The sequence below is a fragment of the Molothrus ater genome, chromosome 1 (genome assembly GCF_012460135.2).
Source record: "Molothrus ater isolate BHLD 08-10-18 breed brown headed cowbird chromosome 1, BPBGC_Mater_1.1, whole genome shotgun sequence".
NCBI classification, from domain to species: domain Eukaryota; kingdom Metazoa; phylum Chordata; class Aves; order Passeriformes; family Icteridae; genus Molothrus; species Molothrus ater.
In genome coordinates this window covers 39,020,742-39,039,116 of record NC_050478.2, presented here as the reverse complement: position 1 = coordinate 39,039,116, position 18,375 = coordinate 39,020,742, and the positions used below count along the sequence as shown (strand labels likewise).

The 18,375-nt window shown below is 39.4% G+C and overlaps 1 protein-coding gene across 7 annotated transcripts in view; it reads left to right on the top strand.

The window, feature by feature from the left end:
- THRB (thyroid hormone receptor beta) overlaps positions 1 to 18,375 on the top strand; it is a 169,308-nt gene that overhangs the window by 78,624 nt on the left and 72,309 nt on the right. For 2 of the 7 annotated variants that reach the window (XM_054514726.1, XM_054514727.1), the window contains exon 3: positions 5,928 to 5,998. The exons of the other annotated variants lie outside the window; for them this stretch is intronic. The gene's annotated coding sequence lies outside the window, so the exon portion shown is untranslated. The remainder of the gene's footprint in view (positions 1 to 5,927; positions 5,999 to 18,375) is intronic. 7 annotated transcript variants of the gene reach the window in all.

Sequence of the window (18,375 nt, the reverse complement as noted above, 5' to 3'; positions counted from 1 at the left end):
GCAGAGGCAGGGGGTTTCTGCCCACACGGATTGTCTGCTGCTACTAGGGCTGGGGAAAAGGTGGTGTGTGCCAGGCTACAAGTAGCTACAAAATAAACACACGGATTGACCTTCAGGAGGGCTTTTGTTTAATGTTTTGTTCTCAATCATGATGAGTAGCTCCTGCGTCCTCTCCGCAACACTGATAAAATGAAGTTGTACATAGCTGGATTTGTAAGGGAAGATTTACAAAGGCATATTTCCTTAAAAAACTCTGTAAAACTATCTACCTGATTGCTGTAAGAAGTACCTCAGGCTGTGTTTCTCATTTTTTATATGTACATTTCTAACCATGGAAACGGGGTGTATTTTTAAATACATGTTAAAAAGAGGGATCTTTTCCCAATAAAGAGAGGTTTATTTCTGACTGAAGTTTTGGGGATGTTTCGAGTCTCAGTGACAGGAGACCTGTGTGGAGGGGCCTAAATATTTAGGAGCAGCATGTTTTAGTCAGTGTCTGAGAACATTAGCTTTGAGTTGTATATTTCTGACTTAAAAGGTTATTATTCATTTTATTCTTGCTTAAGTGAATAAAGTGCACACACACAACAAACAGAGTTTGCAAAATCAAGTGCTGTACCCCATCCATGACCCTGTCTGTTTCCTTTCATCATAAACTCATTATCAGTCAGCTAAATCCTCTTCTTTTTAATCTCTTCAGGGGATCCCACTCTCTTCTTCTGCATAACTGGCCTGTATGGGCCAGATATACCTTAGCTCTCCTCCTCTTTCCAGCAGTTTTTCCCTGCTGGAGTGTGGGTCAGCCTGGTCCCACTCTCTGTGCTGCCTGACCTCCATCCTGGGCTGTGGCACAGGCAGCAGCAATGGCAGCAAAGGCATCTCAGCTTCCTCTCTTTGCATGAGGATAATGCTTGTCAGTGGAACCCAACGTTAAACCCAGTATCTAGCAGACATTTGGAGTGTCATCACATTTGAACTGATTTTTACTGGCCTGGCAAGAGCCACTCCCCTGACTAAAATGAATCCTCTACTATTTAAAACAAAAGGCATATTTGAATTCTTGAATATAGTATTTTCTCTTGGCAAAACAGTGTCTTTTTTTTTTCCTGGCTTCGATCTTGTAAATAATCGAACCATTTTGGATAATGTAAGAAAAAAATAGGCTGAACCATGCATTCAATGTAGAAAGTTTCAGCCCAAACAATTAATCTGGCAAAATTATAAGCAAGTAAAAATCAGATTTATAGGAAGCATTGGATAATCCTTAGTAATGGTCTGAGTCACAGCTCCCACCTGTGTGTATTGAATTCACAAGACCACTTTCTTGTCAACATGCATGCAACTTGCACACAGTCTCATCCAGTATATTCTGCTGAAATGCATATCTCTTAAAAAAATAATCCACTTAAGGTGCATAAGAATCACTCTAAATATGACTGCAGCTAATGGCATGTGTTGTTAAACATGTTAATTGCTTATCATCTGTTTGCATAGATTGTGTTTTATAACAGCAAATGGAGAACCAAATGCTCAGTTATCCTTTTTAATTGTTCCTGTTAGACATCTTTTAATAATTATAAAATTTTTGTCCATCCTCAAAAACATACAGTAAATTTATAATATGAAAGCTCAGTAATTGAAATGCTATTGTGACACAGAAAGCTGTCTAGCAATTAATGGTTCAGGAAAACAATAAGTTAGTGCAAAGCCTTGAGTCTTCATTCTCCTAATACATCATTTTGTTTATTTCCATACATATTTCATAGTGTTTTTCACAGTGGGAGTCAGAGGAAGCCTTTGGCTGAATATTCTCTACCCCTAGCAAAGAGACTCTGTTGTGTTTTCATTACATTTGCCTCACATAATTACTCACTGTTAATTTCAAAAAGCCTTTGATATTTCTGCATGTGTGTGTCCTAAACGACAAGCTGATCCATAATGCAGCATGATTTATTGCCTTCTGACCTTACCACAGCTTCTCCTTGTGGAAAACAGCTTACAAATCTGGGTGTTAACTGCAGCTTGAGTAGCACAGAAAACTTTCTTCCTGTGTGCAGTACCTGCATTCCTGGGCAAGGTCAGTGATCTGGTCAAGTGAGGCTTTTTGTTTGGATGGCCTGTCCTGCCCACATTCCTTATAATTATTTTTTCCCCTATATTCAAGTAGGCTTCCCAAACCAACTCTGCCTTTGTGGAGAAGTCTCACTGTTTACTGTGACTGCAGGCTGGTGATGCAGTGCATCTAGGCTGAGTACTCCTAGGACCAGATGGAAAATGCCAGTGTGCTGTGGAAAAACAGCAGCAAGCATGAACACCTTTCCTTCAGCTTGTTTGTTTTGATGGGCTCACACTGTGCCACCAGAACAAGTCTGATGTAAGGGATGCTGGGGCAGGAAGGCTGAAACTTACCAGGGAGACATGGAGAAGGAAGGTGGTGTGCAGAGAACATTGCCTTAAAGCTTATAATTTTCAGAGACGCTGTCTGCAGGAATGCTGTAGGCGTGGAGGAATGAAGATCACAGGAGGCTGCACTGGCTGTACCCTGGGATTTACACCCATTTGTGGGAGGAGTCTTCTCACAATCTCTACCTTGTAGGTAGAACTGTGTAAATTTAAGTGGCCTAACTGAACCCAGAAAATCATTGCCCAGTGTTAAAAAGTTGGAGTTAGGATTTGAGTCCAGGGATCTCCGCTACTTAGTTTTCTGGTAGATAGATACTTGCTGCTTAAGGTACACAGGAGGGAAAGGGTTAGAAGAAAAAAAGTAAACAAAGATTTTGGAAATCCAGTATCTTTACACAGGACATATGATCAAAATCTGCTGGAAACCTTTTGTGAGAGAGAGAAGGAGCAGTTAAAATAGTAATTTGTTGCTCAGGCAAGTTCTTCTGGAAGAAGGTGGCTGACTGACTCTCCAGGTGCTAATGGTGAGAGTGGCAGTGGTTACTTTTCTGGTTCTACCAGAACGGATGCCTTGTGAAGGCTGACCTAGAACAGAGGCTAGATGGAGTTAAAGAATAAAGTAGGGATTTATTAAAAGGCCTCAATGGATACACCTTGGGCAGCACAAGAGCCCAGCCAGGGCTACACCCAAGATGACCCCAAAATGGTCACAAAATGAATGACCGGTCACGAGGTCTCTCACTTTTATAAGTTCTGGTCCATCAGCATATTGGAGTTAATTGTCCAATTATAGCTTTAGGTTATGAAGTCTCATCCTTCTTGTTTTTCTCTCTTCAGTCCACATTGTTTATGCTCTTGGGCCTGAAATTTGGATCAGTTGTCATTGGTCCCAAGTTAGAAGAGGAATTGTTTTGTCTAGCTATTCTGTGAAGGGAGCTTATCATCCCTTAATATGAAGTTCAGAACTGCACACTAAAGCAGCATAGAATCTGAAAAATATAAAAGCTAAAACCTAAGGCATCATGCTCACTGTCATGGCTTGGCCAGTTTTACCTTCTCTGTCAGTCTTTTCAAGGTGAGCAGAGCCAAGGATTTTAAAATGGCACTATGCCTTGCAGTCAGTTCCAGAGTAAATGGAAATAATGGAAAAAGTAATAAGAAGGTGGCAGCAGTGGGGCAGGGAGAGAAAAAAAGAGAGCACAGTGGTACTGCTCTGTTCTGTGGGAATGAACATGTTAGGGGAAAAGCTGGCTCTCATGTGTGTGGAGATCTGCCACACACATGCTCATGTGCTGATCATGGTCAGTGACCTCATCCATATGCAGGCCTGGATGTCACAGTGGTTGGGGTTTGCCAGCCAAGGACTGACTCTGGAGGAAAGTGAAGACTGGCTGGTTTTGGCAGAGAATCCCCACTCTTTGCGGACTCACTTGGAATCTTGTGAAGGCTATATGAATCTTAGAGTCTTTTCTTTCAGGGCTTTAAAGGTGCATGGCAGATGAAATAAGTTCATTTGCTGGTTATTTTATTCCTCAACTAAATCTGCTTTCTATTTGTACCTGCATGAGCTCACTGATTTGCATTCCTGTGATGTGCTCTTTCTCTTTTCTTTTATTTTTTTTGGGCTATCTTACTGTAGAGTCCCCAAATCCAAAACCATACTGAGTCCACTGAGACACAGAGGAATGGTGATACCCATTCCATGTGCAGGAATGATGGGAATGACCTTGGAAAGAGTCCTGACAGTCTGGATCAGCGCTACAAGTCTAGGCTGAAGCCTCTGTTCCCTGCAGGTGCTCGCAGTTGCATGCATGGTCACCAAGCTGTGTGAGCTGGGACTTGTCCTGTAACTCAGCGTTTCCAGGCAGGGAAAGGCATGCTAACAGGACTGCTCTTTCCCAGCAGTGCTGCTCAGCTCTGTCCAGGACATGCCAAGTCCTCATTAACACCTTTTGCCCACTCTTGACATAGCTCTAGGATGGCAGTGGTTGGTATTTCCATTTAGAGGGACTGATTTTTAGGTTCCTTTCATAGTTCTGCATCTAGCAGTCCTGGCTAAAGCATACAATAAGTATATATTAAACCCTCTTGTGGTCTCCACAGCTCTGCAGTAAAGGTAGAACTGGAGATGCAAAGAGACAGAGCATTTTCCCATAAATTCTTTGCCCTGTCTGTTTTCAAATTAACTGGTGATTGATGAGGGGGAACAGGAAGAGAAAGAATAGCATAATAAAACTCCCCCGTTGCATCACTTAAAATTCTCAAGGAATGTTCATAAAAATCAATGTTGCTTCTCTTCAAGCTGCTGGGGGGCACAAGTCTTTAATCAATTAAATTCTCATTTTTAGATTTTTTTTTTTTTAGCAAGGCTCCTTAAATGTCTTTGTGCTGTTATGTGTGTCTGGTGTTACTTTTCTAGCTAAACTATTGGGTAAGTTTTGCATATTTTAGGTATATACTACATAAGCAAATAATAATGGGAAACATGAAAGTGTGGTTTACATTAGGAATTAAAAGTTGATGTAATCTGAATGGGAGCCACATGAGTTTGAATTGTTTGGCCAGTTTAGTTCATGCAATTGGGAAAATAATGGAAAGGAAATGTAAGTATGTGTGGTACATTTGGTTACCGTGGATAAAGCAGAATATCATCTAAAATTGCGTATTTCTTTTTGTGATAATCCTTTCTAGTCTTAGGGGGCAATCAAGATAAAATAAGATGTGTGAACTGCCATTTTCCCTGTAAGCTATAAAAAACTTATTCTGGTAATTTGTTCATGAGTAGGTGAACATGGCTGTTCCTATTGTATTCCTAATTTTCATTTTGAATAAGGATATTAATCTAGCAGGCTGTACTTGATTTGTGTTTCATAAAAAAAAACTGGTGGGATATGTGTAGGCCAGATAGGAATCTGGAGATACTCACTTCTTTAATAGCAAGTCATCCCCTTTTCTCAGAGTAGTTTATCCCACTACTTTTTTCACCCATTTCAAATCCACCAAGGGCTGTTATCCTGAGGAGACCTCCATTCCTTGTGTTTTGTGCCTGACCTCCCAACAGTAGTTCTTGTTTATCTAGGGAGATGATTGTTTTCTGGAGAGCATCCAGCTGATAACTTACTTTCTCATTAGACCCCTTTTTCCTATTAGTTATCTCCTGTCAGTTGATCTGTGTCACTTGATAAAACTAATTAGGTAATAAAAGACTGTTTCTGAGCTCCTCCCTTTAATTTTGGCATGGCGAAATGTGCTTCTTGGCACCTTGCTCTTTCCACATAAAGACAGCCTTCAGTTGACAAACAACATTAATCCAAAAGAAAACAAGCCAGTTCACGCATCCTCTCTTGATATATCCTTGTGCCAGAACAAAATAGTTCCTAACAAATTATTTGTACCAAAGATAGTGACATAACCCTGGCACTGTTTTAGAGTTTTGCAAATGTTTGCAGAGCTTCTGAAGAGGCCAGGCTAAAAATACTCAATGAAACCATTCAGAATTCTACTAAAAGCATTTTGTTTCCTAGGACTTTCTTCCCTTCTGAAAATGCCCTCCCACAGCTGCATGGCATTTATTAGAAGGTGATGAAGGTATAAGGTAGGAAATCACATTTTATATTTTATTTTAAAAATTGGGCTAATTTTCAGCCTTCCTTTTTAGATTACATATGTTTTGTAAAGAAAGAGATATCTCAATGGAAGGTAAGCTTTTTAATTAGCTTCAGATTGAAGTATGCTCATCCAATGAAAAAGGCTGATCAGATTGTTCTTCATGAGAGTTTTCAGTGTGGGGGTTAGAGGTGTCATGGTATGCAGCATTTCAAAGACAAATAGCCAAGAATTGCCACTCCTTTATGGACAATGGCCTCTGCTGCACCCTAATGATGTAGGAATTTCCTGTGGATGCTGGTGGATTTTTTTTTCCTTGATTTCTTGCTGCACCCCAGAATAAAATTCTTCAAATTTACTTTGAGAAGAGTATAGAACATGCTATGCTCAGATGTAAGACCTGAAGAAATCGCTGTAATCATTTTCCATTCACCCCAGAGAGAATCTATCAGAGCCAGTGATATTAGACTAACAAAAGGATCTCCACGGTAGCTGCTCTGTGTTTTACACTCAGAAATGTCATCTCTCTTTTAAGAATGGCTCCTACCTGTTTGGTGTTGAATGCAAGCAGTGCTTTGGTCAGGTCTGAAGAACTGTTTTGGTGTTAGTTGCATATTTACTGTGTGTTGTATTTATTTCCATCTCCGAAAGATCTACCATGGGGCTGTTCATGTTGTGCTTGCAGGGATTTGGAGTATTACATCTTCTGGGATGCAAGAGCCCTAAAATAGCAGTGTATGAAATTTTAAAATCAGTGGTATGATAAACCTGGATAGTACCAGTGTGTGTTTGTGAGTCATGTGATAAATACATGATGGAAGTGATAGTGAGAGTCAGTTACAGCAACAAGAAGTGACTGTTTTAAAAACTAAGGGGAAATAAAAGTTTGTACTTTCATTTGTCATAATTAGATTCAGAAAAGGTTTTTACTTGCTTTTTGCCCCTGAACTTTTTTTATCTTCTCTAGATGCACTTATAGCCAACAGTGACTCATGGGCATTCAGCTAAGATGCCTGAGATGGTTATTATCCTCTGGAGCTGCTGCTTTTCCTAACAGGAACAGTCTGAGATACTGCAGTTTATAACCTACCATAATGCTAACTACAACTTCTTCTGTCTGTTTTGACTATCATACCTTGTATCTCAAGCAGAGTTGATTTTGCATTTCTAGCATTAAACATAAGAGCCTTCCAAGCAAATGGTAGTTCCCACTGCAGGGGAATTGAAAGCATGGGCTAGCCTGCCATTGTGTCAAATCTGATAATTGGTTTTCACACATAAGCAGCTCTAGAAATCCAGACTACCAAGCCTGTTTGTCCTGTGTGCTTTCCTTTAATGTACTACTCATTTTCACTTCAGATAGCTTCTTAGCCCTCCTGGCCAAAATTCAGTGCCACATGAAGCCCCTGTGAAAGCCTTGCTCATATTGTTCCAGTGCTGTGCTTAGTGCTGCATCAGTGAATTGTACCCTGTGTGGCATGATTTTCAGCTGTGACCAAATTCTCCAGGATTTGCTAAGAGGTAGTGTTGGGAGTCTCTGTATTTATAGGCAGCCCTGTGGTGCCCAGCAGCATGACACTCATTTTCCCTCAGGATCCTTTCCCTGTCTGGACTCTGTGCTGTCTGCCCCTGTTGGAAGTGAAGATGTGGAGCAGTGCCCGAGGTGCTCTTGCCAGCAGGGTTATGGGCTCATTTTGGCTTGACTCCAGAAGAAAGGCAACAGATAAGGAATAGAGGAGGCTACAGCCCAGTTTTGCATGGAGTTGCTCTTGGTTTCTCTGCCTTGGCTCAATGTTTAGCCATGCTCTGCATGGCTATGTTTAGCCATGTCTCTGCACAGCTGTCAAGACCTGATCCATGGGAAGGGAGGGAAGCTGCTTGGCTCACACTGCTGCAGTCCTGTCCTAGGCACTGCAGAAATACATGAGGAAGGGCTGTTGAGCAGAGGCACTGCTCTGGCTGTCCTGGCAGGAGACAGCATAGCACCTCTACTGCTTTCTTGGCTGGACAGGTTGAGAGAACTCACCAGCCTGCTGCTCATCTGTGCTGCTGACAGATGCTGCTTGTACAACTGGGGGGGAAGCCAACCTTTCCATCCCCAGTCTGGCACATGAAGACAATGCAGTTTAATATAATCGTGTCCTTTTCACTGCTTATTAAAACAAAGCTATATGTTAACATTTTGTGGATTAAACCATTAATATTCACATTTTCACTCCTATGGTGTCCACAAATGCTATCTGTATGTGGAATTAAGAGTGCATAGCTGTAGGAGAACTGTCTGTACTGGATAACTACTGTGCAGCATTTTCTGAATTAATGAGAAATCCTTCTACAATTCAGTGTTGTTTTTTCTAGTAGGGATTGCTGTTGTGACACGAGATTCTTTTCAGGTTCAACTGCATTGTGCTTAGATGAGACAATTAATTGTTTTGTTGGATTTTTTTTAATTAACACATCAGAGAAGTGCCTAAACTCATCTGAAAATTAGAAGAGGAAAAATACACCCTATTTTACTGCCATGATAGTGTGAGCTCTACTGACAGGTCAGCAGTCGATGATGTTTTACAGTGCTTTTGTTTGGTGCTAAAAAAAATATTTTCTGTTTTATGCCTAATTCACATGTAATGCATATAAGAGCTAAATTGAGTATATGTCTTGCAAACGAGAATTAAAATTGGAAGGAAAATACATTAAATTGTGGTGTGAGTGGGTTGTGGCAGTGATTTTCTTCTATGCAAAATTTAAGATAAAAGATGAAAAATGCTAAAAGCTAAGTAACAGCTGATGCTAGTAAACAGTATTTGTGTTCAAAGAGCCATAGGGATTTTCATGAATTTCAAAAGATCCATAAGTGAAAGAGATTATTTGGCTTGACTTGCAGATACTGCTGCTGAAGCAAAGAACTTAAATAATCGTCCATAGCAGAGCCAAAATGAAATCTGACTCAGGTATTCCTGATTTCTCTCCTTGTTCTCCAGCTGCTTGACTGTCAAGGCAGACTGACACAAAATTGTCTGCAGGTTGTTCCTGATTTTTTTTTTTTTAGCCATTAGAAACATTGGTTCTCTGCAACAGAAAATGTTTGTACTACAGACACATGAAAGTGGTTTGAGCATGTCTGCTTGTGGATATATTTTATTTTTAGATACTGCAGAATTTTCCCCTGTTCTTACCATTTCCTGTGGTTTTACTCTGGAGCATGATGGATGAAGAAGGCTATTTGTGTGATTAAGTTATGAGAATAGCAACTGTAGGTCTTGGGTTTACAGTTGCAAGTCAGATGTGACGGTCAGTCCCTGAAGTGTAGTAGCAAAAAGTGAACTTCTTCATCTAATAAAAGAATATTTGTCCTATTAGAAGTGCATTGGAGAAGTGAGGCTGCATTAATATTTTAAAAGCCCTGTGGGATCCATGTAGGAAAGTGTCTGTAGAAGTGGTATTAAGTCAGTGAGAGTGTAGAAACAGTACATTCACCTGCAGTAAGCAGTGAGAGAATTAAGCTAAGCAGGAACACGATGCACTGGAATAAGTGTTGACACATGGAGTTAATTGAGAGCAATTAGGTCTGTGCATAGACAAGATCTACACAGCCCGTTTGATGCACGGCATTATGTGAGTAAAGGGTGCAGGATTAGACCTTTTGTTTACAGATTTACCTAATGCTTTGAACTATTTGGATGAATGGTGTTACACAAATGTTAGTCATAATTATTATTTAATTATGACCGCATGTTTACTTTGAACATAGTCCTGTGCCTAATATGTAGGAAAGCCGGGATAATGTTGCAGCTCCAGTGTGCGAGCCACTGTTTGCCAAGCAGCGTTTCCCTAATGGCTTCTCCTTCCATGGGATGGAAATGCCTCCCTGGACGGTGAAGTTACACCAATTGTGGTATGTAATAGGCAAATAGCTTACATAAGAATACCTTCAGCTAGAACATTTTAGAATATGCATCTGAGATAGAATGCTAACTTATTAAAATTGAGGCTATTAAATGTGCTGCTTGTATATAATTTCAAAATCCCTGAGATGCCAGTATTTCATTCTGTTTCCACTGAGAGTGCAGAAAGCAAATTTCGTAGTATGATTCATAATATAGGAGTGCTACAGAATTTCTATATTTCATGTGTTGCTACTTTAATTTGCATTTAAATGTTTAAACTGTTATAAAATTGAAGATTCTTTAAACTTTAATCTGGTTTTTACACTCTTAAGCAGAATGAAGCTGTTCCTTGTTTAACTCTGTTTTGAGGTTTTCTTTTGCTCTGATCTTCCATTTCAGATACTGTGGAGATCTTAAGATAATTTTATGAGTGGCTACACATATAAGCAAGAAAGAGCTTAGTGGAGTTTTTGTTGTTGTCTTTTGTTTTGCTTTGTTTTGTCTTTGTTTTGGTTTTTTTTTTTTGTTTGTTTTTTGGGGGTTTTTGTTTGGTTTGGTTTGTTTGTTTGGGTTTTTTTTAACCTTTTTATTTTTTTCTTTTTTTAAAGACCCTTATAAGAAATATAATTCTGATAAATGTATGGTATCCTAGGTTGCAAGAGATGGAATGCTTTCTCTCCTATCCTTTCCACTAAGTTAATGTGGGTGGTTTTTTAAGTGACCAAAGGTAATGGTGAATATGAACCTTTTCCTTGGAATGCTCTTAGTGCTTTGAATGGAGATACCTCAGTTCCTCCGTGCCTGGCATTTTACAATTATTGTTGGTCCTACTGAGAGGGGGGAAAAAGACTTCTCTTGAGCAGACTGTGCACATGGACTTGTATGCAGGATCAACCTCATTAATTCAACAAGTATCTGTCTTTTCTTTAACCCAAAATGGGAATCTTCTGATTCCTGACTGGGTTACTGAATCCCATAATTGTATCCCATAATTGCAGCTTATATTTTTCTCATTGTTTAAGGCAATTGATCTTCCCTTTGGGCCTCCCCTGACATGCTTGGCCCTGCTTACCAGTCTGTAGTAGAAGATTTGTGAATCCCCTGATGGTGACAGGCTTAAGGTGACATGACACTTCCCACGTGCACCAAAAAAGCACGTGTATTTCTGTACTTCAGTTTTCCTGAGCACCTGTTGGCTTTGGTGAGAAATTACTTATCCAGTAAATTTAAAAAGAAAATTAAAATAGTTGATAATTTAGAATCAGCATGTCTCCCCATTTCCCTTTTCTAAAGGGAAAAGGGGAGACATGCTGATTCCTTCAGGAGAGAAGAAACTTTTTTTCAAGTCTAGGTGTCCAAAGTTTACTTAAAATTTCTTTCACACAAAAGGCATTCTGTTCTACATGATTGTGTCTACCTGGAAATAAAGTATTTTGGTAGAAGTAATTTATGTTTGATTTGAAAAGATTTCTGAAAAGAAGTTTGGTTTTAGAAAATTATTTCACCCCTTCAATTTATTATTTTGGTGTAGAAACGAAGGTAAAAATAATTTGTGAATGCAATTTCCTTGAGAGGGCTTGAGTTTCTGCATTCCTTTGCTTTTCTCTGTGTTTTTCCAGCCCGGCCATACGACTGAATGTTTGAATATTGTAGTGTCAACAGCTCCTTGTATTTTCACTTGATACAGTTGAGCAAAAATTTTGACATTCAGCTGAAATGTTTGAGGACCCATTACCAGCATAATTCTGCTTCTTAAGTAAATCTCATCTCAGTGCTTGAAATCTAAATGGATTAATATTTTTAATGTCTTGTTTACAATGCTGCCTATGAAAGCCTGTATTTGTCTACTTGCCAGCCTTCCTTCTTGGCCAGGAACCATTCTGGCGTAAATCTCAATGCTGGGCTCCCATCCATTTTCCTTGAGTCTCTCTCTGGTTCCCTCCCTTTTCCTCAGGGGCTCTCTGGAAGATTGTCAGAAGGGCTTTAATTTCTTGAGCAAGTCAGCTTTTTTTGACTCCTAAATATTTCTGCCCCAGCCCTGAATTTCAGACTTTGCCAGCCAACCGCAGATGGCTTGCCCCAGTGGTGTTACAAAAAAATACATACGTTCTCTGGTTTTGCTGAAAACAAACCTAAAAACAAACCAGTGTTAGCTTTGGAAGGGGGCAGAAAAAGATGCTTAAGAAAAAAGACACTGTGTGGTGTGTGTGTGGGACTTGACAGGGTGCTCAGCAGTCATGCTGGAGTAAAGGTGAGCCAGTAGGTAATTCCTAATGTAGATTGTATCCACTATAGCGTCCTATACCATTTATACATTTTACCAGCAGAGCCATACTAGCTAGGAATGCCCCAAAATTTACTAAAATTGAAAAAAACCCCAGATATGACCATTATGGTGGCACTGGTTTAGCTGTGATTGCTGACTGTATTGCTGAGTGTCTTCAGGGATAGGAGGAGTCTTTGAGGAGAGTCTGGGGACTTGGCAAGTGTGGCATATGCCCAAGTGCTAAAGCAGCAAGCAGGTAAGTAGAGAGTAGAAAACAGGGGTGTATGATATCAGACTACATTGCAGTAAAATTATGCAGCTGCAGGTATGGTGAACCCTCTTCTGAGCAGGCCAGCAAATCCTCACTAGTGGTTATTTTGATATGTGATACTCTGATGCTAATCTAAGGAGTTGAATGCGAAACCAAAGAAACCCCTGCAACAATGAGAGCCCTTAGCTGAGCAAGGAGCTCTTGGCAGTTCCTCTGCCTTCCTAGAAACAGAGAGTGAGCACGAGCTCATGCAGTGACAGGATGCAAGGTTCCTGGAGAGGTGTGGACAGTGGGTCCCTGCATGGTGCCCTGACTCAGGTACATGTGGAAGGAAGAGGTGGTGTCCCCACACTACAATACTGGGACTGGTAATCAAACAGCTCCCCAAAGCAACAACAATTTCTGCTTGGTCTGGCTTGAGGTGGGGGTTTTCTGCCCAGTCTGGCATTAGAGGGGAGTGCAGTGGAGTGGCAGCCCTGGAGCAGAGTCTGGCCAGACACTCGTTTTGCCAGCCTGCCCCTGCCCTTGGAAGAGTGGGAGTCACTCTGACCCCATGGTGGAGGAGAATCCATATTGCCCCTGCCATCAGTACCGTTCTGGTCTGTCTCCTGCCTGTGCTTCCACTCAGCTCCAGCCTCATGGGAAGAGTCCCCTGCACTGGAGGTGAAGATAGAAGGTGTGAGTGAGAGGAGCCAGCCAAAGCCCTGCGTGCCTGCCCATGAGACACAGGTGGGGGCCAGCTGCACCCCAGGAATGAGTGAGTGAGGGAGTGAATGCATGTGTGTGCATGTAAGATGCTGATTTCCAAGGAGATTTTAATTTCTGGTTCTTAACATGCCATTTATTTTTGAAAACACTGTATTACTCAAAATGAGATAGGTTGATGAGCCACAATAATCTTGACAATCTTTCAGTATAGATATCTGAAGGAATATGAGCTTTCTTAATGTTTTATAGACTAGTGTGTCTGGCTCTGAGAAATTATAAAAGAAATATAAATAGCAGGGATAAAGAAAAGGGAAATATGGATTTAATATATGAAGCAGCAAAGTATTTGGCTACCCTTTATCATTTATTGGTCATTCTCTCTGCTGTTCAGAAATTATTTGGAGTCAAGGATTCTCAGATTTATTTTTTTTTTAAATCTCATTGTCTGTCTCAAACATCAGGCTTACAAGATGAATGTACAAACATGAGTGTGTGAGTCAGGAATCATGTCAGTGGAGGTGGCTGTGTGAGCAAGGCTGTAGGTAAACAGAAATAAAGTTAATTGGCACTTTTCTTGTATGCACGGGCAGCTGAAGTCCTTTTCGCTGGAAGAAATTTTCTTTTCCCATTATCCTTCAACATTCTCTTGGAGGAATTGTCTCAAGGGAAGTGAGTGAGTCAGAAAATATGCCAAGTTCATGTCATGGCTGTTTCGGCGTTTCTTTCTCTTGCTGGCCTCCAGGAGCTTTATTGGCAAGTGTTTTTAAAGGAAATATTGGCACAGGAAGGCCTTATTGTTTATGTCATGAAAGTCTCTTGGCTTCTTCTGCCTTGTTATTTTCTCCCTTAAATGGGGAAATTAGGAGTGGGGGGACTGAGAAAGGAAAAGAGGAGAGAAGCAGAAACTATTGATGGTTGCTACCAAAACTCTTCCCCCTACATCAGGATGTATCTTGGTGAGTCCTCTCTTTGCTTTTTCTCTGTTGCTGCTTTTCAGGCTTTGCTACAGCTGGTAAATGGGTTTCTAAATGCACAAGTCTCCTTTTTATGCTTTTCAAGATGTGGCACTTAGAGAGTTTTTTGAAAGAAGCCAGCAGTTTTCTGCTGGACTCTCCTCTGCCAGAACGGGGCAGGGAGAGGCAAATGCAGAGCCCAGCCAGGGTCAGATCACTGCTGTCTTCTCACATGCAGATCTGAGCTCTGTGATGGGCTGTGGAGGACATTTCATTAAATTCTTTTTAGTTCTGTGTAAGGTTTGCATACAAAATACAATGTGATTTACAGGAAAAAAAATCAAATCCGTATGTTCTGCTGAGCAGATGCAGCGGGTACAGAGAGAAACAATAGTGAGATGGTGCATGGTCAGAAATGTTGCTTGTTAAAAACCAAAGCAGAAAGCAAAAGCATTCCATCAAATGTGTATGCATTCTTAAAAAAAAATACCAAACCAACAAACTACCCCCCTCCCTCTACCTAAACTTACTCATATGCACTCAGGCAATTTTGGCATAACATAAAAGCACACAAAAAAAGAATTATGTCCAGTGCAGCAATAAAAATTGCTGTAACTTATTACCCTCAAATTAGGTGAGAGTTGGAAAGTCTCTGAGGATACTATTAAAGAATTAAATATTAACATTTCAAAGAATGTTTCAGTATTTAATTTTTTTTTTTATTTGGAAAGTAAAAAGTTAACTCTCCTTGTGATACGTCATGGCAGAAATTCTGTTTCTAGACCAGGTTCGTTTTTATCTATGATATTTGCCTCTCTGATATTTGTGTATGCAGCTCAAAGATCTAGGATAAAAAATTCTTTCAGGTTAATGTAACAAAGGTATGCATTGATGTACAAAAAAAGCATAACCCTATTTCTTTTGGATTTGTTACCACAGAAGAAGAAATGTAAAGTAAATGCCTATTTTTGTGAGTTAAACAGAGAAAATGACATCTAAACCACTTTTCTTTGTATCCATTTAAACTAAAGATTGTCTGTGGAATTAAATATCTATTTCAAGGCTGTGATGCAGTTTTTGTGATGTCTCTTCAAACACTAAGTATTTGTTGGTACATAATAATTCTTTTTATTGTGGCATCTTCCTTGCATTTTGGTGATGCCTTTTTGGAATGCTCTTTTTCAAAGGAATGAGACATGATTAATCTTGGCTCTTTAAACCTATATTGTTTCACTTTTCAATTCTTTCATGTTCTTTTGTTTTCTCACCTACCTATTTGCAGCATCTGTGCAAAATTCTATAAGTGCATAACAGTTTAATTTGTGGAAGCTTTTCCCTGCCCCCTCTGCTTCCAGCTTTGTACTTGATTTGTACATACCTTGCTTCTACTTTCTTTAAAAATGTATATACAATTGAAGGTTAGTTCAAAGTTCTCGTGGAACATGCATTTCTAGACCTGAATATTCTTAGAGCTTGTTATTTTTTCAGATTTGGGATCTTGCTCAGCCTGTTACAGGAAAAGTAACTGCCTGCCAACATTAGAATCCAGAGAACAGGAACCTGGATTTTGCTTGGAAAACATCTTTAGGAAAGGTGGCTGTGGCTTTTATATTCCTGTCTTCAAGTGTTTTTACCAAGACTGAGCCATAAGAATTATATTGTAAAATGATAGTTAGAAAACCAGGAAAAAATACCCCTTCTAGCAGCACTAGCATATTTTGTTTATAATTCATTTGTATGAATATGAATCTGTAACAAAGTAATCACTTAAAAGGATATCATAGTTTCATAGAGGATGTTGCAAGTGAGTAATTTTCACTTTGTTGTAATTGTTATCTAGAGTGAGCCATAATCTTTTTCTGTTTTTTTTTTTTTTTCCTGTGTGTACATATACCCGTATCTATAAATATATTTGAATAGTTATATCAAAAGATAGGCATGGTAATACTTATGGTAATATCACCATGGATTTTTCTTCTATGTAAGGAATCCTACATTTGTCAGTTCAAGCAGACAGAAACCTTTGTGCTGTGTTTTTTGTGTCTCATGTCATAACACGAGAGAAAACAAACCATAAAACTGGGTGTGAATAACTGTACTTTGGCCTGTGTTTGCTATCCACTTTACCAGACAGCCAAAATTCTTTAGACATGGCAGTAAAAGCTCAATATTAAATCATCAGCCCATATCTGTTGCTCCAGTGTCAGGTACACTGTGACAATATTACTTTATTATTATGCTGGAGCACCGAGTAAAATCACCTGTTTCCTTAGGGACTTCCATTGGAAATGTATTTCTCCTCTGTGCCCTGAAACTTTAAGGTCTCTTCTGAGCTAGGAAGCCCCCAATTTGGGCCACTCCATTGGTATTAGGCTTGCTGGTTTCCTTAGCAATGAACTGTAGGAAAGCTACATTCTCCTTTTCAAGAGTTTCCTCCTCTCTCCCACAGCTCCATTAATTTTTGTTGCATTGAAGAAATAGAAGAAGATAAAAGTTGGATATGGCTGATAACAGTCTTGCAAAAACAATTTCCATAATTCAGAACTTTTAATTTTCTGACCGCCGGACTGTCACATGCGTGTAGAGAGCTGATCAGGATGAGCGTTCTCAAACCACAGCTACAGTTCAGTGCTTCAGCATGAAATGAATGAGAACAGGGAGTCAATTATAATTTAGGATTGTGCTGTTCATCATGCAGGCTAAACAGCCTGGCTTAACTTGAAGAGGTCAAAATTCACAGGTCTACTCAGTTCTTCAGGGGAGGCAATGATTTGGGTAAAAATTATGATCCAGTTATAATCTACTTGAATTTCCAGAAGTTATTAATAGGGTTCTTTCCTGAAGGCTTATAAAGAATTAAAGCTCCTGTGCACTGAAAGGGAAACTCTTGTCGTGAATTAATATCAGGTTAAAAGTTAGGAAGCAATAGGGAGTAAACCATCAAGTTTTACTGTGGGGGAATCCTGTAAGGCATCAATCCAACATAAGGAAAAAGGGTTAATATTGAAGTAATAACGCCGGATGGTGGTGCTTTAGTCAGCTGGGAAGAATTGTACAAGGATTTGACAGTATTGGGTGTGACTGAGCAATATGTTGGCAGAGGGAATTCAGTCACAATAAATGTTAAGATTTTTAAAAGGAGAAGAACTGCAATCACAATGGACTTATGACCACTTAGGGAAAAGGTGCTGGTGTCTAATAGATTTTTTATAAAGGTGACAGCTGAATGTGCATCATAAGTCAAAAGCAAACATTGCAAATTTTTAGGAAGGGGACAGAGAAAAATGTCATATTCTCCATGTTTTACTCTACATAGGACTTCATCCAAGTAACATGGTCTTTGTTCTGACCTGTTAGATTTTCATGTCTGTAGTGTTAAAACATGTATAACAGCACAGTATTTTCCATTCTCAGATGCATCTTTTTCTGACATGATCTAAAAACCCTATAATACGAAGAACAAGTGAAGATAGACTAATGCCTACCAATGTTGTAGCACTTTGATAGAAGCATCTTGCAGTTTCTTACTAGTAATTAAGAAAGGAAAACACTGAGAGCATATCTGAAAAATAAAAGGAGTGAAGGCTGTATGAAATTTTAAGCTGGGAAAAACTACAAATGTAAACAGCTTTATGGTGAACAGAAGCCCTCCTTAATAAATAAAGATAGTTCATCCAGGGACTTTGCTGTAACAAGCCTGTCTTCCATAATGTTTTATTCTGGAATGGGTTAGTGCCAAAGGACTTTTTGATTGTGTGGATTCAGATGTATGTACATATAACTGCTGTACCCATCAAATCCTCTATTTATTCCAGAGCAATTTTACCCATCAAAACTTATACCTGTTAGGTACTAAGCACCAGTATTGTGGCCATAAATATGCAAAATTAACCACTTTGCCAGGTACTTTCCAGGTACAATAACTGCTACACATTTTGTATATATTTCAATTGTTCTCTTGGTTACAAACTTGCACATGAAGTATGGGATGCATACTGCATGTAATGATTTCTACTTTTCCCTCCCCATCCATCTGAAGATCTCAGAGATTAAAGAGAAGAAAAATATTCTAATCATGCATTCAATAAAGTCATTGGTCTTTGGATCATTTTACTTATGGTTTTATATAATGTTGAAATTTCACAATTTCTGACAAAAAAAAAATTTACAAAATTCTTTTTCACCTGCAAAAGGCTTGAGATTACACTGACCAGACTGCTCTTCAGAATTATATAGGTGTATTCAAACAGCTTAAAAGATTATTATCGTTGCTTCCCTGAT